This window comes from Schistocerca serialis, chromosome 2 (genome assembly GCF_023864345.2).
Source record: "Schistocerca serialis cubense isolate TAMUIC-IGC-003099 chromosome 2, iqSchSeri2.2, whole genome shotgun sequence".
Lineage (NCBI taxonomy): Eukaryota > Metazoa > Arthropoda > Insecta > Orthoptera > Acrididae > Schistocerca > Schistocerca serialis.
Genome location: NC_064639.1, coordinates 497,228,727 through 497,250,370, shown reverse-complemented (window position 1 = coordinate 497,250,370; position 21,644 = coordinate 497,228,727).

Sequence of the window (21,644 nt, the reverse complement as noted above, 5' to 3'; positions counted from 1 at the left end):
GATCACACTGACAGAACCACAGGCACATAGACACAGGCAACAGAGCATGCACAATGTCGGCACTAGTACAGTGTATATCCACCTTTCGCAGCAATGCAGGCTGCTATTCTCCCATGGAGACGATCGTAGAGATGCTGGATGTAGTCCTGTGGAACGGCTTGCCATGCCATTTCCACCTGGCGCCTCAGTTGGACCAGCGTTCGTGCTGGACGTGCAGACCGCGTGAGACGACGCTTCATCCAGTCCCGAATGGGGGACAGATCCGGAGATCTTGCTGGCCAGGGTAGTTGACTTACACCTTCTAGAGCACGTTGGGTGGCACGGGATACATGCGGACGTGCATTGTCCTGTTGGAACAGCAAGTTCCCTTGCCGGTCTAGGAATGGTAGAACGATGGGTTCGATGACGGTTTGGATGTACCGTGCATTATTCAGTGTCCCCTCGACGATCACCAGTGGTGTACGGCCAGTGTAGGAGATCGCTCCCCACACCATGATGCCCGATGTTGGCCCTGTGTGCCTCGGTCGTATGCAGTCCTGATTGTGGCGCTCACCTGCACGGCGCCAAACACGCATACGACCATCATTGGCACCAAGGCAGAAGCGACTCTCATCGCTGAAGACGACACGTCTCCATTCGTCCCTCCATTCACGCCTGTCGCGACACCACTGGAGGCGGGCTGCACGATGTTGGGGCGTGAGCGGAAGACGGCCTAACGGTGTGCGGGACCGTAGCCCAGCTTCATGGAGACGGTTGCGAATGGTCCTCGCCGATACCCCAGGAGCAACAGTGTCTCTAATTTGCTGGGAAGTGGCGGTGCGGTCCCCTACGGCACTGCGTAGGATCCTACGGTCTTGGCGTGCATCCGTGCGTCGCTGCGGTCCGGTCCCAGGTCGACGGGCACGTGCACCTTCCGCCGACCACTGGCGACAACATCGATGTACTGTGGAGATCTCACGCCCCACGTGTTGAGCAATTCGGCGGTACGTCCACCCGGCCTCCCGCATGCCCACTATACGCCCTCGCTCAAAGTCCGTCAACTGCACATACGGTTCACGTCCACGCTGTCGCGGCATGCTACCAGTGTTAAAGACTGCGATGGAGCTCCGTATGCCACGGCAAACTGGCTGACCCTGACGGCGGCGGTGCACAAATGCTGCGCAGCTAGCGCCATTCGACGGCCAACACCTCGGTTCCTGGTGTGTCCGCTGTGCCGTGCGTGTGATCATTGCTTGTACAGCCCTCTCGCAGTGTCCGGAGCAAGTATGGTGGGTCTGACACACCGGTGTCAATGTGTTCTTTTTTCCATTTCCAGGAGTGTAGATTGACGAATCCGAGCGGATATTTATGGGAAATGATGGACAGGTAAGTTGCGCACAGAATCCTGCACTGGTAACACTTTCGAAACTTGACTTCTATAGAGGCAGTATGGTTCATTATTTCTGCAAGGACTTCCAACGACTTGTTGAGTCCATGCCACGTCGAGCTGTTGCACTGCACCGGCCAAAAGGAGGTCCGACATGATTTTAAAAGGTATCCCTTGACTTTAGTCACTTGAGTGTAAAGTGAGGGCACAGAACGGGAAGAAATGAACAGCCATGTTAAAATTCAACTGGTAACCATAAAAATAAAAATAGTTTGAAATGTATGGAGAAACACGCGCGCCCACACACACACACACACACACACACACACACACACACACACAGGGGGGTGGGGGGGAGAGAGAGAGAGGGGGGGTTGATAGGATAATGTAAGGTGGAATTTAGCTGTGGTCCTACTATTTCGCACATCGACCTTGAGTATCATCCATAACCATCTTCGGAGGCCGAAGAAATGGAATTTTACAGTTCTATTCGCCCCAAGTGTTGCACAAACTGCTTGCTTCCGGTATAGCTTGAGCATTGCAGAAAATAACCAGTCTGGCATTAGTGTTAATTAGATTGTAAATGTATTTTCTTTAATTTGGGTTTAGTTTCAATTTGACTGCCTCATGTTAGTGAAATACTATAAAAGAAGGAAAGAAGATTGGGGCTTAACTTACCGTCGACGACGAGGCCATTAGAAACGGAACCCAAGCTCGGTTTGGTGAAGGCTGCCGTATGAAATCGGCCGCGCCCTTTCGAAGAAACCATGCCTGCATCTGCCTTAAGCGATTTAGAGAAATAGTGGACAATTTAAATTTCGATGGGCGGAAGGGATTTTTAACTGCCGACCTCCTGAATATAAATACTTGGTCGCACCACTACGCTACCTTGTTCCATGAAGACTGTAGAGGCGAAAGTATTCGAAAGTTTGAAATTCATCTAGCACTATGTATACTTTCGTAGGGGAAACAAAGTGACAGTGTTGCTAGTATTAACATTTATCACTTGTGTTAGATATGGAAAGTTATATGAAAGTAACACTTTCAGTTTCATGTTTCGTACATATCTCTTATTCGTATTCAATTTCGGCCTGCTTGAGGCAGCACTTATTTGTACATCCTGTTACCTCAGGTTTCTAGACATTAATGGTTCAAATGGCTCTGAGCACTATGGGACTTAACATCCGCCCGCATCTCGTGGTCGTGCGGTAGCGTTCTCGCTTCCCACGCCCGGGTTCCCGGGTTCGATTCCCGGCGGGGTCAGGGATTTTCTCTACCTCGTGATGGCTGGGTGTTGTGTGCTGTCCTTAGGTTAGTTAGGTTTAAGTAGTTCTAGGGGACTGATGACCATAGATGTTAAGTCCCATAGTGCTCAGAGCCAACTTAACATCCGAGGTCATCAGTCCTGTGGACTTAGAACTACTCAACCTAACTAACCTAAGGACAGCACATACATCCATGCCCGAGACAGGATTCGAACTTGCGACCGTAGCAGCTGCGCGGTTCCTGACTGAAGCGCCTTGACATTAATCTCATAAGAAATAATAATTTATTAAATTCTAATTATGATGGATTATCTGTATTGGTGTTGCTGTGTTGGTTAGACCAAAGACTGGTCTGACGAAGCTTACCACGATATTCTACCCTCTGCAAGCTGCTTACTGCATTTGCTTACTGCTCATAATTACCTCTATGTATCCACATAACCTTCAGCATGCTCCTACGGCATTATGTTCCTAAAGCCTCTTTTTCTATTCCGGTCTGAACTACTTTTCATGTTTCATTTCCGTGTAAGTCTACATTCCAGAAAAATATGTTTCTAACAGAATTTATAACAATTAAATTTACATTAGATATTAAAACATTCCTATTTTTTTCAGAATTCTTTGCGTTTAATTGTCAGCGTTTTATATCGTCTCTGCTTAGACCATCATCACTTACTTTGCTGTCCAATTAGCAAAATTCATCTACTACTTTTAGTGTCTCATTTTCTAATCTAACCTCCGCGGCATCGCCTGATTTAATTTACTACATTCCATTATATTTATCTTACTTTTGTCCATCTTCATCTTATTGTCTCTTCTCAAGACACTACCCATTTCTAATATTTTATCCATCTCCAGCAGCTGTTGAAAAAATCAGCAGCCAGTTGCAGAATCTGGAATATGTGGGAGCGGCAAATGGATATGATTCTAATTTAATACAGAAATTATTTAAACAAAAATTTTCTCGACGATATTTCTTAAGAAATCTTCAACCTGCTTAAAAATATGTTATTATAGCAGCCTTTCGTACTAATTATGAGAATAAAATCAGTCAACTGCTTGCTCACAATGAGCAATCAATAAATACTGCTCTGAATAAATCCGGTATTTCTCAAATGAACTGTGGAAGCTGTCCAGAGAGGTATACCGGCCAAACTGGAAGAGTGTTTAAAACTAGGTTCCATGAATACCCAATAACAATGGAGAAAATCCATGAAGATCAACTTTTCAGCCCCTCATAGATCAAAAACACAGAGCTCCGATTGAGCCTGATAACTTAGGCGTTGTAGACATAGTTAATAAAGGAGCGAAAATGTATATCCTGGAAGAAATAGACATATACGAACAAACCAAGATACAAGAATGTCATTTATTAAATGAACAATCGTTTTAACAATGTTTTTTTAGATTGTGTATCTACACTGTTAGGAGAAAATTTATTATTTTAGATGTCTAATGCTTGCTGAACAGTTGTACTAACTGTAACTCCATCCCAATTTTTCTTGTATGTAACTTTTTAAGCATTAAGTGCAGACACCACTTACATTAATATTACTGTTTCACCCGGTTATTTACATAATATAACCTCCTCCCCCCATGGTATGCTCCCCCCCCCATTTCTGTTTATTAAAGACTTCTCCCTACTTTCCATCCCCACCCCCATCCACCTACAGTGTCTCGCAGTTAGCCTACTATGAGTACAGTGCTTTATAATCTGACTCTGATATATAATCAATTTTCTCCCTAAGATACAGATAATTAATTGCAGGACTAACACCTTTCTTGGATCCAACAGTATCATTCACAATCAGTGCTACAATCGTTTGATTAAAGTTATAAACAGTTAGCTATACTCACTAGATTACAATTAGTATCTTATTTTCAGTCGTTTGCTGAAAATTCATATAATAAGGTAGCAACTAACTGCCTTGATAGCTGCTCCTTACTAGTCGTAATAATCTAGCCGTTATAAGCCAATTTTCTTCACTTGTTCCTGTTTATCACATCTCCCCCTTCTCTGCCGCCCACCCACGCCATCCCACCTCATCAACCCCTTCCCCCCCATCCCCAACACTCCGATTTACCACCACCTTATCACATCCCCCCCCCCTCCCAGATGCTAAGCTCTCACAGTTTTGCGTATATAGTTTATATCTTCTCTGTTTCTTTTTCTGCCCCCCTTTCTGTGTGTTTAAAATCATTGCTCCCCTCGTTTTCCCCCTCCCCCAACGCATACCTCAAGTCATTCTTCATACTGTTCTACTATGATTGCAATGCTTTGTAATCAGTCTCTGATATATAATTCGAATTCTTTTTAGGTGCAGATGGTCAGTTATGGGAATCTATTAATTATGATTTGTAAAATATTGTCATTTGGTAGGTTACAACACTACTACAACCATCTGTTTGCAGTTATATTCAGTAAGTTGCAGTCAGGAAGTTACAATCTGTACACTAATTTCAATAGTTTGCAGTAAGTGGCTATTCTCAGATCATTAATTTGCTATTTACTGCCAGAAAATCTTAAAATGTAGTTAAGCCAGAAAATCTTAGTAGTGTTTTACACACTATAACTTGGCCATATACTGTCGCGTTTCGTTGCTTTTAGTTAGCTATACCTAGTTACATTTAAACAACCGTTCAGAGCTACAACTACATTTTACTGTTTGGTGCATGAGTTATGTATAACTGGATTTTATCTCTTTTACACAGCTGTTTTATTAAATTGATCATTATATTTAGAGGTTATTTATCGTCTGCAGTAATGTGCAGTGATGCATTTTTAGTGCTGTGTGGTTAGCCACTTAGACTATCAGGTACTTAACATTTATTATTACAAATACTAAGTCTCCTACAACTTATAGAGGGTGATTCGTTTTTGCTACAGTTGGTTAGCTACATATAAACAATGACCTACAGCTATTCTATTCCCATAATTAGAGATGCTCTACTTTATAGTTAGAAGTAGCATTTACTGTTAACAAGCACTTTAAGTACATTTATGAACTAGTTATTTCACTGTAACAAAAATATGCAACTATGTCCTCGTTTCCCGTCTCCTACAGTTATTTTTGACCATTTTGGCTACTGACCATAAACTGTCTCCACCTACTGCAGTTATTGCTTCTAGCCCCTTGGTGCATCTCACGCGCTGTTTGCGAGGCCGTATTTCGTGCGAGTACCACATTGACTTACTACACCAGTTCAGCGATATGTTCTAAAACTTATGGTATTGTACACTTGATATCAATGCCGCTAGTTACAATTGCGACCTGTATATATTCCAGTATTAGTTGTTTCATTATAACAGAACTGTAAAACTGCTCCCGCACTTTCGGTCCTCTGTGGTTATTCTGTGACACTTTGTATTAGCTGCTGATTGAGGACTGTTTACAGCTTCCAGCCCCACGATACGCTTCACACTTTGTTTTCGCCGGCAGGTTCCCTGCTAGCACGCTGCTGACTTCACTACAGCTGTTTCGGAGATTAGTTCCTAGACTTCCCGTCCACTGTGCCACATGCAGTTTGTATTAACTTATTTTGTTTTTCATTAGGTTTTTATATATGATATTATACGCTGCTTATGCGCACCTACATTTTCGTTGATGCCTTATGGCAACTACAGTTGCTTCAGTTTTTGTTTTGTTATTTTATCATACTTTTACCGCACCCTGAGACCACCTGATATGATGTCTGCACTTACTGTTCGGTTTTCTTACATCAGACTTTTACAGGCACTGTGATCAACACGTAAGCATTGATGTATTACATATTGTTCTTGTATTTTTAGAACTGCATTAATGTACTGTATACAAACGCTTATTTTTGATGCTCCCTAATAAGGCGATAATCATAAGCGTGTACCATATTTTTATCTTCAAATTTTTGGACTTTTCTTTCTTAAATTTTAATATTCTTAACTAACTTGTACTTATTTGTGGAATACTTTTCTCTGCAGTTTTTTGCCCGCATCTCGTGGTCGTGCGGTAGCGTTCTCGCTTCCCACGCCCGGGTTCCCGGGTTCGATTCCCGGCGGGGTCAGGGATTTTCTCTGCCTCGTGATGGCTGGGTGTTGTGTGATGTCCTTAGGTTAGTTAGGTTTAAGTAGTTCTAAGTTCTAGGGGACTGATGACCATAGATGTTAAGTCCCATAGTGCTCAGAGCCATTCTCTGCAGTTTTTGAAGAAGGCGCTAGCTGCCTGAAACAGGTAAAGGAACAAAATTTCTTTTGGGAAACTGGTTGCTGATTATTTCAATAAACTAACCATACATTAAACTGCTCTTCCAAGTCCTTTGGTGACTGTGACGGAATTTCAATGTCATCGGTAAACTGCAACACTTTTTGGTGCTCATCATACTTTGACTTCCTCTCCAAATTTCTCTTTGCTTTCTTTTATTGCTCTATCAATGAATAGATTGAATAACGTCGGGGGTAGTCTACAACTGTCACTCCCTTCCAAACAGCTGCTTCCCTTTCATGACTTTCCATCTTTATAACTGCTGTCAGTTTTCTGTACAAGTTGTGAATAACTTTTCGCGTCCCGGATTTTATCCTACCTAACCTCAGACTTTCAGAGAGTGTAGTCCAATCAACATTGTCCAAAGCTTTCTCTGAAGCTACAAATGCTATAAACGTAGCTTTACTTTACTTCAGTTTACGTTCTAAGACAAGACGTATTGTCAGTGCTGCCTTGCGTATCCTTGCACATCTCTTGAACCGAAATAGATCTTTCCCCACGTCGGTATCTACAATTTTTTTCCCGTTTTATCGTAAATACCTCGGGCCACTATTTTACAACCATGACTTATTAACCTGATGGTTCTCTATTATTCGCACCATTCAGCAGCTGTTTTGTTTGAAACTGATGTTATCACATCCTTTCTGAAGTGTGAGGGTATTTCGCCTGTGTCACATATCTTGCACACCAGGTGGAATACTTTTGTCGTAGCTGGCTGCCGCAAGGAGCTCAGTAATTCTTAGGGAATGTTGTCTAATCCAGAGGTCTTGTTTCGAGATAGTTCTTTCAGTGCTCTGTTCAATTCATTTCGCAGACATTTTAAAAAAATAGTGCTTAATACTGGCTTGCCATAGGAGCTCTTGATATTCATACAGCTTCTTCTCTTCTTCACGAAGGTCTTTTTAATTTTCTTACAGGCGGTATCTATCCTTCCGCTAGCTATTTATTCTTCTACATCTTCGTATTTTTCGTCTGGTTATTCCTGCTTTACTATTTTGCACTTGCTGCCAATTTCACATTTCAGGCTTATTCCCTTTTGCCTGCTTCATTTGCTGCATTTTATTATTTTATCATTTAGTCAGTTGCTTTTAACATCTCGTGCGTTATTCAAGGATTCCTACTGAGCTTTGTCTTTTCGAAGGCAGAGGAGAATCATTCTTGTGTCATAACTACTTCGACTTTCAAAGCAACCAATTTGCCTTCTGTTGCATTCGTTTCTCCTATTTCAGTCAACAAATGCCTAATCCGCCTGAAACTTACAACTGTCTCTGGTTTTTAAATTAATCTAAATCCCACCTTCTTGATTTATTACCTTTTTCGAATCGATCTGCAGTTCGTATCCAATACATTTATGATCAAAGTTCACGTCAGCTTTTGGAAACGTCTCGCAGTTTAAAATCTGGTACCGAAATCTTTATCTTACCTTATATAATCAATCTGAAACTTCAAGTGTTCCCAGAATTCTTCTACATATAGTACATTCTTCCACGATTTTTAAACGAAGCATTCGGAAGGACGACGGTTCAATCCCGCGTCCGACCATCCTGATTTAGGTTTTCCGTGATTTCCCTAAATCACTCCAGGCAAATTCCGGGATGGTTCCTCTGAAAGGGCACGGCCGACTTCCTTCCCAATCCTTCCCTAATCCGATGAGACCGATGACCACGCTGTCTGGTCTCCTTCCCCAAACCAACCAACCAACCTTTTAAACGAAGCGTTAGCGATGATTAAATTACGTTTTGTGCAAAATTCTACAAGGCGGGGCGTACTCTTTCACTCCTTCCCCCAGTCCATTTTTTCCTACTATTTTTTCTTTTCTTGTTTTTTTCTTCTAGTTCCGAAGTCCAACACCACATTAAAATTAAATTTTCGTCTCCATTAAATATCTGAATAATTTCTTTTATCTCGTGATACATTCTTTCAATCTCTTCAGCATGTACGGAGCTACCTGGTATATAAACGTGGTGGATGTTGGTTCGTTTATATCTTGGTTATGATATGTTCCCTATGCTGTTCAGTGCAAAGTTACCCGCATTCCTAATTTCTTATTCCTTCTTTGATTATTAGCTCTTCTCATGTAGTACGCCTATTGTTATTAACCTTGTACGCACCTGACGTGAAGTCCTGTTCTTCTTGCCTCCGCACTTCAGTAATGCCCACTGTATCTAAATTCAGTTTGTCCATTTCCATTTTTAAATTCTTTAGCCTTCCTACCCTACTAACGAATCTAAGGTTCCATGCTGCGACCCGTAAAATGCCAGTTTTGTTTCTCCCGATGACGACATTCCCCTCATATTGAGGGGCCCGCCCAGAAATCCGAATGGGAGACTTTTCTACCTTGGGAATATCTTACCCAAGAGGATGATATCGTCACCGTATGCCCTCGAAAAACATAACTGTTGTAGTTTACCCTTGCTCCCAGCCGTTCGTAGTAGCAACACACCAAGATCGTGTTGACCGATGTCCGTCAATCACAACAGACTGTTGCACCTGCAATTACTGAAAAGGTTGCTGTCCATCTTCAGGAACCACACGTTAGTCCAGTCCCTCCTCTTTGCTGTGGTTGATACTACTGTACGGCTACCTTGATAATGCTGAGACACGCCAAGCCACCCCACCCCGGTAAGGTTGGCGGTTCATGGGGGAGGGGAGCGGGGGTTGTGATATTGTTATTTATTTCTGGAAGTAGGCTTTCATTCTGCAGGTGCTGAATCTGTTGTAATAACTATATCGCTGTTTGCGTTACTATGCCACAGTAAATCATTAATTGTTGGTCCTTGATGATTTAACTACGATATGTAGGTTTATCCAAGGCTCTCAGCATCTCCGTTTTCCATAAGTTTTCTGACATATTTGCAAGATTCGTCAGAGCTTTTGGCCTGTTTATCAGATGGCACTCTGATCTGCATCGACTGAATCCCATCGAGTTACAGGTAACTCCATAAGACTCAGATGTGAAAAAAAGAAACTGTCGCGCAACGAAAATGTGGTAAAATGGCCCTAACAAATGAGTTCAGCGTGCGGTCCTTACAAAAAGCAATAGCACTCAGAAGATAGTGTTCATCAAAATATTGAAATTAAGGGTGGTCCTAAGTGATCCAGGTTTATTGTAAGCATAAGTTCAATCACCGTTTGATAATAGCATAACATGAACTCCGGATAATGAGAAAGCAAGAAAATTAGAATATACGATCATTGAAAAACTCATAAGATGTGACTGTAGTTCGATAAAGCCGCAGGATTTGGGTAAAGAGAGGATGAGATTATTGATTCTCAATTTAGTGGGCAATCAAAGAAGTACATGGTTCTGATGGGGACGAGATGATTGCTTCCACCTGCCGTCAGGTAAAGAAAGTCACATGCAAAAATTCAGAACGCCTAAAGATTTAGTGAGCATCTAGTTACTTAGTACAATCCTAAAACAAGATACCATTAAATTATGAATACGTGCCTACGTGTTCCCAACTGCTCTATCTCCCCTTCGCCTTGGCAGCAAGGCCTTATCATGCTTCCCCTCCACTGCAACATGAATTGCGTAATCTGTCTCGTCATCCATGTCTACTGTTTAGGTGCTGGATATGAACCCCGCCTGAAGATTCCAGTCTTCCGATGTCTCTCTCCTCCGTCTCACTGCATCACAGTCTCGTATGCAAAGCTAAGTTTAGCCTTGATACTTTCTTGTCTAAAGTCGAAAATCTATCCAAGTACTTCCTTGCCTACATGCTGAAATCTAAGGGTCTGTAAATCTGTCCGCTCTCAGTTCTCTGCGGAAAATTCCTCCAAAACGCACTTGCCTACCAATCAAAGTTTTTTAGTCATTCTCGTAACAAAAGTTGTCCTCTCTCCCTCGAAAAGGCCTGCCAGTCTCTTAATTTTTCAAGCTGGCAAAATATCAGTAACGAATCAACCATCTCCCACTCTCGAATAACGTTTCAACGTCAGGCAATGCGAGCGGCAGCTGTGCTCTCTCTTCTTGAGAAACTGTGGCCGGTCTCCTGCTTAAACTCCTCTTTCCAGCACTCGCCAACCATTGTCGTTCGCGCTATTTTCTGCAGTTCTTGGGTTAACAGACTCCATGGCCTGGCGACAGAATGGTGGTGCACCTCCTCTCTACAAAGGTCGGCTGCATCACGCTTACAAACACAAATTTCGTCCTCTCGTTGGCCATGTAAGATATTATCGGCCTTTCCGACCACCCTCCCGCTATTGTTTTGTAGCCAGAATTTGGCCTGCGGCCTCTAAGCACTTGAGTGATGGTGTTTTGGCTAAACGGGACACCACGCAAAGGAAGACCACAGGTCCTGCACAGTCCAGCTTTCTCTTTGGTGGAATGTTCTATTCGGGGTCGCGTGCCTCTCCCCTGCCTGTAGATTTTCCCCGAAAAGCCAGCGTACAATGCTATGGCAGCTCCGTTACTCAATGGCCGCGGCAGGTGACTCATGCCGTTCTGGCCGGCGGCTCCAAGGTGCTGCCCAGCTCCGGGTGACGAGGGTCCCTTACCTCCAGTCAACGGGCCTGGACGTCATGGCCTGTAGTTTTTACTAGAATTTTGTAATTTGGTAACTCAAAAACTTTAATAGATCTGAAATGAAATTTTAATCAAATAGTATATTGTGACCCGTATGTGGAAAAAATTTAAAATTTTAGAATACATAGTGGAATGAATAGTTTTTATCTTATGTACTTAATAAAGTGTAATTTTTATTTTAGTTACGCTGTATTTCCACACCACTCAAAATAAAAAGTCGAAACAAATTTTATTCTTTTGATTACTGACTTGTTGAAACAGTAAACATGGAATATTTATCAGTTAGTTGTTTTGTGTATTTTTCTTTTTACATGTTTTTTAGAAGTCAATTTTTTCTTCTACTAATTTAAGAATATATTACATGTTCTAGCTTAAAATATTCAATACATTGTTGAATAATGTGGCTCATTCTGTAGGCAAGTACTACATTGTTATTCATGCAAATTTTTGGTTTTGAAGCTTTAATACTGGATGAGATAATAATACCTAGGTGTGCAAAAACGTTGAAACTGAATCTAAAGATTTGCATATCATTTTCTTTTCAATGGTGACATGTCCAAACATTCTAGCTCCATAATCTTGCTGATCCTCAGTGTCCTTTTCATCTTCTTTAGTTTTCTTTCATTTTTTTATTCTGACCTCCAAGGTCGCGCTTTCAGCAGCTTTTTCAGTTTCAGTGACACGTTTTCTGTCCACTCGCAGCAGCCCACTTTTCGTGTTGTCCTCAGTTTTGATGCTTAGTCTGCTCATGATTTTTAATCTGTTTGTTACTCCATCATTAAAACCCATTATGACGTCAATTACCCCAGGGCATTATGCAAACATTTATATACGTTTCAAATGGCTCTGAGCACTATGGGACTTAACATCTGAGGTCATCAGTCCCCTAGAACTTAGAACTACGTAAACCTAAGGACATCACACACATCCACGCCCGACGCAGGATTCGAACCTGCGACCGTAGCGTTCGCGCGGTTCCAGACTGAAGCGCCTAGACCCGCTCTGTTGCAGCGGCCGGCTATACGTTTCAGATTTGACATGTGGCAGTGGGCGATACATCATAGCACACAACACCTGGGATGTTGTTCTTCCATTCCAGGTACACCTCATGACATACGCGAATATTCACTTCATTACATTTTGTGCGTATTACAGGAGATGTCATTGTACATTTCGCTACTTTACACAATTGACATTCCACTACAGTTTTGCTGGTAAGGCCCCTTCTCGTACTTACGTCTTCACTAAATGTAAGGGTTTTTCATTATTACAGTATTTACATTTAGCAACAGACAAAAGCAGTTCTGAAAGCTTGTACTTACTAATTAAAATGTAATCTTTATTTTCACTATTTACAACATCAACATCTTGTTCATTTTCGGTAAGGTGTTCCTAGCCTCATCTCACTACGACCTAACAATTTATTTATTTTTACGGTTTGCAGCAACACGCTTGTGTTGATCACCATAAAATTTATGGCTGCAATTAACCTTCTTAGTTCTTGGCATTTTACGATGTAAAATGGTTGAAATATGCAGTCGCAACAATTTTACAACACAAACGCACACGAAAAACGTAAGTAAACTCAGGTAATGTACTTGTATCGACAGAAACCTCGATTGAAATAAATCCTTGCTTATAATACAGTCAATATGTTCTTCAAGGATATTACCCAAACGAGTAGCTTTGGAAACAGCAGCGCCGAAATTAAATAACGTGACGCCGGACGCTGTGAACGAGCGGTTCTACGCGCTTCAGTCCGGAACCACGGGCTGCTACGGTCGCAGGTTCGAATCCTGCGTCGGGCATGGATGTGTGTGATGTCCTTAGGTTTAAGTAGTTCTAAGTCTAGGGGACTGATGACCTCAGATGTTAAGTCACATAGTGCTTAGAGCCATTTGAACCATTTGAAATAACGAGACATTGTAGGCAAGATTTTGCATTTGACATAGGTGTGTCAGCTAGGCATTCACAACAGGTTTAGAAAGGCATTTAAACATGAAAATGATGAGGTACTGTACGTGAAGTATATATTTTAGAATCAGGAATAAACACAGAATTTCATTAAATAAAAATTCCATTTTTGGGAGCCAGGTCCCCGCAAGCTGCCCCTTGGCAAGTGGGAACACCTCTGGTTAGCAAGTGGCCAACTAGCCGGATGGCTTCCCAAGATTTTCTCAAGTCCTCCGGGCCAGTACTACATGAAAACTAAACACTCATCGTTAATAAGATTGAGTTCATAGAGGAAACGCTCGATCTCTGCAATCATATGTATCTCCCATTTTGACATCAATGACCGAAATTACGAGAAAAGGAGAAACATCTATCATGGGGGGCTGATGAGTAATTAATAATAATGAAAGTGAAAAGACAGTTTGGCAACAGCCTGACGTACTTCACAATTTTTTGCTTGGAATTGCGGTACAGATACATTGTAAAAATAGTTCAAATGGCTCTGAGCACTATGGGACTTAACATCTGTGAACATCAGTCCCCTAGAACTTAGAACTACTTAAACCTAACTAACCTAAGGACATCACACACATCCATGCCCGAGGCAGGATTCGAACCTGCGACCGTAGCGGTCACGCGGTTCCAGACTGACGTGCCTAGAATCGCACGGCCACACCAGCCGGCATACATTGTAAGTTAAGTGTAATCTCGAGAAGGTGGTGAATGTACGCGTAGCAAGCAGCTTATTTCAAGCTGTATTCACTAACGTAGCACGCACAGTAGATTCGACGAACTTCACTCGCATGGGGGTCCCAACATGTGTTTCCTTCACCTCCTGGTGCCAACAATCTTGAAACATTTTAATGACAATAATGTGAAATATTTGCAGTAAAATTTCTCTCTGTTTTAATTCTTTACCAAAGGTGCATTGAATCGTTTCATTTGCAGAGGTGGCGTCATGTTTTAACTGTTCTTCTTTCCTTTCCCTCTTCCCTCGACAAAGATAATTGTCTCTCAGATGATCCTTTGTAGCCACACCGAAAGAGGTTTATCAAATGCACAGCTGATAGCTTCCACCTTCAAAAAACTACTGCGTCACTGAATCTAAGCCAGCCCACAGCATAGTTTTCTTTTTTTTTCTGATAGGTGAGAAGCCAATTGCGCTTTTGCCTGTTGTGCTGGTATGCACTGTTTATCAGTGCCCTTCATCAGTAAATCCATTGAGATATATCGTTCTGTGCATTGCTAGATGTTGAATTTTCGTTGTTTCCTTGCTACCGACAAGCAGTGCAGCTAACCCAGGGCTGACATCGAACCAGAATGGATTGAGGTTGTGTTCCTTACTTGCGTCTGAAGCTGTCGGTTTTGTCAACAAGCACCCTCACCCTCGCCACTATGTTACTGTCTATTGACACTCCGTTGGACTGGCGCAGCTGATGTCAGTCAACATCAAACAATCTAGAAGACGGTTGTGTAAGCGGATCAGCGCAATGAAATTGTTTGTGGTCTCTAAAATGCCTTCAGTATTTTTCAAGAGCTAATTTTGGTCTTTTCATTACCTTTCTTTTATGATACCATGGGGCGTAATTAATGTTCCCGTTGCTGTCTGTCTACAGCACAGCACGTTACTGCCGATTTTCATCATCTTTGTACACCTTAGGTGCAAGGAAAGTTCTTCGTAACCAAGCAATTGTGATTATATAACATGCCACAATAATTTTGTCCGAAGAGGCAAACGAGGAAGCGAGAGTCTCATTAAAAATTTGCCTCAGACTGTTGCCTGTACCGTTAGCTATTCCCGTCGCTTTAAGTGCTTACTAAGCCTTTACTACTTCAGTAGGATATGGAAGAAGAAGAAAATCGTATTTTAAGTAACACTGCTAAACAGGTTATCAGGAGACTGCCTCATAATATCTACATGACACTTTTTTTATTTTACATTGTTTATATTGTAGTAAATGACATTGTTGTTACACTACACTTTACCCCTTTGTTTATGCAACTATTTCTTTTTCATTACTCATCTGAGAAATTACTGATTTTAAACGTCTAAGTTTGTTTAATTCCTGGTCATAATGAGATAAGCTGTTAATAGGATCATCGACACACTCGCTAGCTGTAGCTTACAAGTTATGTGAGAAACACGTACGTGCATAGGTGTTGTGGTCGAGCCGCCCCTCCCCCTACAGCATTGGGGTCATTCGCAAAAGAACCTCCACTACTGTCGTTGTTTAATCCCTCACTGGGCTGTCTGCGTAACGAGGGAACAATGTTCTTTAGTGTGCAGTCTTCCCCATGACATTTCAACATTACTGTGCGAGATGGTCCAGGCTTGAATCATTTCTCACAGAAGGCTACACGAACTCATGTTGCAGTGACCCGTTTTACTCACAAACTATAGAATTTTCTGTGCCGTGAATTATTGCCTCGTCATCTGTTTACAGACGTACAGCAATGATCCATCTTTCCGTTGAACCTGTAGGTTCGTGACTGTTACGACGATTTGCGTATATCATCCTGTAACTGGTCCCAGACAACTTCTGCTTTGTATGTGATGGGATGCCTCAAAAAATGAACAGGTTTCTCTGACTTGCAGGAAATAAACTGGATTATTGTCATCGTCTTTGTTGTAAGCCATCTCACACACACACAGCTTGGAATAGGCCCTTTCTGACTTCTTTATATATGGTGACGGCAATTTAAAGCGAAGCACCGTACGATAATTATCAAACTTTATGGGATGTTCATCAAATAACATCTGTTATATCATTAAACTTTCACCACATTCGGACCTGACTTCCATCATCAACATCAATATGAAGTCTTATGCTGACATTTCCAAAAACAGATCTGTATCACTAGGCAGTTCACAACTATTCAACACTTATTAAATAAGGTTCACAATTTTAAATGTGTATTGCAATTTATCTCAGTCGAAAATGATATTTCCTAAGGTGTAATGTTAAGGAAAAATAGACCAAGATTGACTTACGTAGTTGTAAGACATCCAGTTTTTACAGACCGTACAAGAGCTAGATCCATAATGACAGTACAATACAGTATGAGTTCTTCAGAAAATAATAATTATATTATATCAATTGTAGTAATCTCATGTACTGAAAACTAACAAAACAATATCTGCCAATTATATTAGAACAAATAAGCCCTCGGTTGTGACCTAGGGCTTATTTGTTCTAATATAATTCTGACACGGTCACTGAACCTTAGCAGCTGTGTTCAAAGTTTTTAAATATCTGCCAATACATGGACAGGGGCATGAATAGATAAATTAAAATGAAATGCATTTTGGAGACGAACCGAGCAGGTGGTTAATGGCATCAGAAAACCCCAACTAACAAGACAACGGCGAGCTTCAATGCAGGAAGGGATAATGCCAGAACAATACATTATTCCTTTTAATGTAAATACAGACAGGTCCAAGGGTAATTGGCTGGATGGCTTTAACAGGGCTAGGCGGCGACCCTGCAAGAAAAATAAAATTCACCTCTAGACAGACGACGATTGGCTGGGCGAAGCAGACGCGACACGGTTGGGAGATCCCCATTATATAAAAGCATTCTGAGAACTAAAATTTTTAGATATCTCTCTCGACTCACGGTGGACCGCACAAGTGTTTGGAAAATAGCGAGAGCATTGAGATCTTTGCTTTCTGCGAAAACACACTTGACCTCTTAGCCACAAACAATCCAGAGCTAATAGAGAGCATCATGACTGATACAGGGATTAGAGATCACAAGGTCGTTGTAGCTAGGCTCAATACCGTTTATTCCAAATCCACCAGAAACAAACGCAAAATAATTTTATTTAAAAAAGCGGATAAAGTGTCACTAGAAGCCTTCCGAACTGACTATGCAAATGTAGACGAAATGTGCATCAGATTCAAAGATACAGTAGCAACAGCAATTGAGAGATTCATACTTCATAAATTGGTAAGAGAAGGAACTGATCCCCCATGGTACACAAAACCGGTCCGAACGCTGTTGCAGAGGCTACGGAAAAAGCATGCGAAGTTCAGAAGAACGCGAAATCCCGAAGATTGGCTAAAATTTACAAACGCGCGAAATTTGGCACGGACTTCAATGCGAGATGCCTTTAATAGGTTCCACAACGAAACATTGTCTCGAAATTTGGTAGAAAATCCGAAGAAATTCTGGTCGTATGTAAAGTACACTAGCGGCAAGATGCAGTCAATACCTTCGCTGCTCAGGGCCGATGGTACTGTTACCGACGACTGTACCGCAAAAGCGGAGTTATTGAACGCAGTTTTCCGAAATTCCTTCACCAGGGAAGATGAATAGAATATTCCAGAATTTGAAACACGAACAGCTGCTAGCAAGAGTTTCTTAGAATTAGATACCTTAGGGGTTGCGAAGCAACTCAAATCGCTTGATACGGGCAAGTCTTCAGGTCCAGATTGTATACCGATTAAGTTCCTTTCAGATTACGCTGACACAATAGCTCCCTACTTAGCAATCATATACAACCGCTCGCTAACCGATAGATCTGTACCTACAGGTTGGAAAATTGCGCAGGTCGTACCAGCGTTTAAGAAGGGTAGTAGGAGTAATCCATCGAACTACAGACCTATATCATTGAAATCGGTTTGCAGTAGGGTTTTGGAGCATATACTGTATTCAAACATTATGAATCACCTCGACGGAAACGATCTGTTGATACGTAATCAGCATGGTTTCAGAAAACATCGTTCTTGTGCAACGCAGCTAGCTCTTTATTCACACGAAGTAATGGCCGCTATCGACAGGGGATCTCAAGTTGATTCCGTATCTCTAGATTTCCGGAAAGCTTTTGACACCGTTCCTCACAAGCGACTTCTGATCAAGCTGCGGGCCTATGGGGTATCGTCTCAGTTGTGCGACTGGATTCGCGATTTCCAGTCAGGAAGGTCGCAGTTCGTAGTAATAGACGGCAAATCATCGAGTAAAACTGAAGTGATATCAAGTGTTCCCCAGGGAAGCGTCCTGGGACCTCTGCTGTTCCTGATCTATATAAATGATCTGGGTGACAATCTGAGCAGTTCTCTTAGGTTGTTCGCAGATGATACTGTAATTCACCGTCTAGTAAGGTCATCCGAAGACCAGTATCAGTTGCAAAGCGATTTAGAAAAGATTGCTGTATAGTGTGGCAGGTGGCAGTTGATGCTAAATAACGAAAAGTGTGAGGTGATCCGTATGAGTTCCAAAAGAAATCCGTTGGAATTCGATTACTCGATAAATAGTACAATTCTCAAGGCTGTCAATTCAACTAAGTACCTGGGTGTTAAAATTACGAACAACTTCAGTTGGAAAGACCACATAGATAATATTGTGGGGAAGGCGAGCCAAAGTTTGCGTTTCATTGGCAGGACACTTAGAAGATGCAACAAGTCCACTAAAGAGACAGCTTACACTACACTCGTTCGTCCTCTGTTAGAATATTGCTGCCCGGTGTGGGATTGACGGAGGACATCGAAAGGCTGTAAAAAAGGGCAGCTCGTTTTGTAGTATTATCGCGTAATAGAGGAGAAAGTGTGGCAGATACGATACGCGAGTTGGGATGGAAGTCATTAAAGCAAAGACGTTTCTCGTCGCCACGAGATCTATTCACGAAAAGTCAGTCGCCAACTTTCTCTTCCGAATGCGAAAATATTTTGTTGAGCCCAACCTACATAGGAAGGAATGATCATCAAAATAAAATAAGAGAAATCAGAGCTCGAACAGAAAGGTTTAGGTGTTCGTGTTTCCTGCGCGCTGTTCGGGAGTTGAATGGTAGAGAGATAGTATGATTGTGGTTCGATGAACCCTCTGCCAAGCACTGAAATGTGAATTGCAGAGTAGTCATGTAGATGTAGATGTAGATGAAGTGTGGATGATACACTTCACATATCGTGGCAACAGATAGCAAAGAGGTAGTTAATTATTCCTGTGGGAATTTTTGCAGGCAAAGAAATTGTGCACATCGCTCCAACCCTTAGCAAGTGTGCAACAGCCATTATTTCGGCAAGGGAAAAATTAATGTTCTACGGAACGCAAATAACTTGAGACTGAGTGAATTCAGTCAAGGTCAGAATAGGTAATTAAAGTTTCAGATCCAGCATGGAGACAATGCCATTGCAGATGCTGCTTGGTGAAGTACCATCGTGCATTAAGCCACAGTAAATGTTGAGTCGAGATTTTGTTCACTCCAACTTGCATAGACTTTGACCATTGAATATCAGAAGTTAGGATTCTAACCTACCCTCACATTGAGTACATGAGTTTTTTTCATTGGTTTAAAAAGTAAATGTATTCTCCACCAACACAGTGCATTAACCAGCTACAATATCATAGACGTAAATGAGCTAAGGAAGATTTTAATCATTCTTTCCAGTGATAAAATAAAATTTTCATATGTAGAGATAACGATTTTAATAGTCGTCAATGCAATATGTCCAAGAGTTAAATATTTTGTTATTAAGTGTTGGAAGTAATTGAACATGATTGTTGTGTATCACTTGACCCCTAAAAGCACAGTTGATAAACTGTATATAGAATAAAAAATGGAATAGCTGCTTTGTATTTCTAGAGTAGATCCCAGACTTTCACTTTCATTAATTCATGCATTCTAATTAAGTGACGGCAGCATTTCTAAAGATTTACAGGGCCAGGTTCATATTTATATAATATGTCTGTTTAACTCCCTGGGCTTGAGAAGGCAGTTGAGATGTTTTGTCCATTTGCACGCTAAGTGGTAAGCTAGGTTTGCACACATTAGTCCACCCGCTGTGCAGATACAAAGTGCGAACAATCTCACATAGTTTTATAGTACAAATTCTCATCGCCAGAAGTGCTGACAGCCACGCAATACAAATGACTACTTTCATTGAGGTAGAGTACACTTATAGTACACTGTGATTCGATCAGATGCGTTCAATACAGCACTTCAGCATATGTTTCCGATTGACTGTTTTAGGGGTCTTCTGTGCACTTCTATCAGAATAGAACTGCACAAACAACTGTTTGGCGCGAAAGCGTTTGTACACGAAACTATAGAAACTGACCATAGTAGAAATGATTTCCTATGCTATTCACCTTGATAACCTTTTCGAGTGTTAATATTGGATAAAACCTTCGACAACAAGCTGTTGCAGTGTATCTCCAGCTATAAAACTTCAATGGGTAAGTGAAATATCACAACTGCAGCGTCTGATGTGGCTCAAGTCTGCACAGAACTCTACAGTAACAACCATTAAGTTGATTAAATAACAAGTTCTAACCAGCTTGTCAGCTCTGTTCAACAGCTGTCTGTCTGAACAATACGAGCACAATGGTTCACACACTGACTAATAGGAACTACAGCAGCCAGCGCCAGCAGCAACACCATGTAACAACATGAGCTGCATCTGCCGATGTCAGCGGGAAGCCTGGTCCATATAGCTGGCAAAGTGGCCAAAAGAGGAGAAGAAAATCGGCTAGGCTCATGTTTCTACACGCCCCTGTCAGAATGGCAGTATACAGTTGCTAAATAAGTGGCCACAGCTCTTACATCCAGTGGAGGCTATAACTGTTTGAGTTAACTAGCTACTACACAGACCACTGATGCATACAGACAATCCGTTTAATCTGCTGCCATACATATATGATGGAAGATTTCCATAAAGTTTTCAAATTATAACATTTCCTCCTCCTTTTTAGAAATACTTCACTTCATTTATTTTGAAAGCAAAGGCATCTTTCGAAGGGAGACAACGCAGAAACAGATTACATCGTATGCCTACTACTCACGACTTGCCTGTAATTAACTGGCACACAAAATTAATAAGCAGGGAAGACAAGGATCCTCTGCAGTGAAAGATGATGTCCAATGATTCGGTTTATTGATCTTTAAACGATAAAACACACACAACTGTGTTCTTATCATTTACATTGATATAGTCAGCAAATCAAAACCTTTTTATTTTAGAGAAGGAGTAGTTTGCACGTGTTGGTTAAGTGCGAATCTGATTGTAAATATAATGAAGTCACATACAAATTACTCCGCGTGCCGTTGTGCACACTAACAATGGGTATTTTTCACACGAATCAGGTGAGGTGACATCAGATCCCGTAATTTTACTTCAGCTCAGTTATCCAATTTACGTCTTCTAATTAATCATTTTACATCAAATAATATATCCGTTGGTATAACTGATAAATACTTTCAAGTTAAGGTTTTCGTGTCCATTTTCCGAGCCTTTGTACCGAGATGTTAATTAAAAAAAAAATGATTCAAATGGCTCTGAGCACTATGGGACTTAA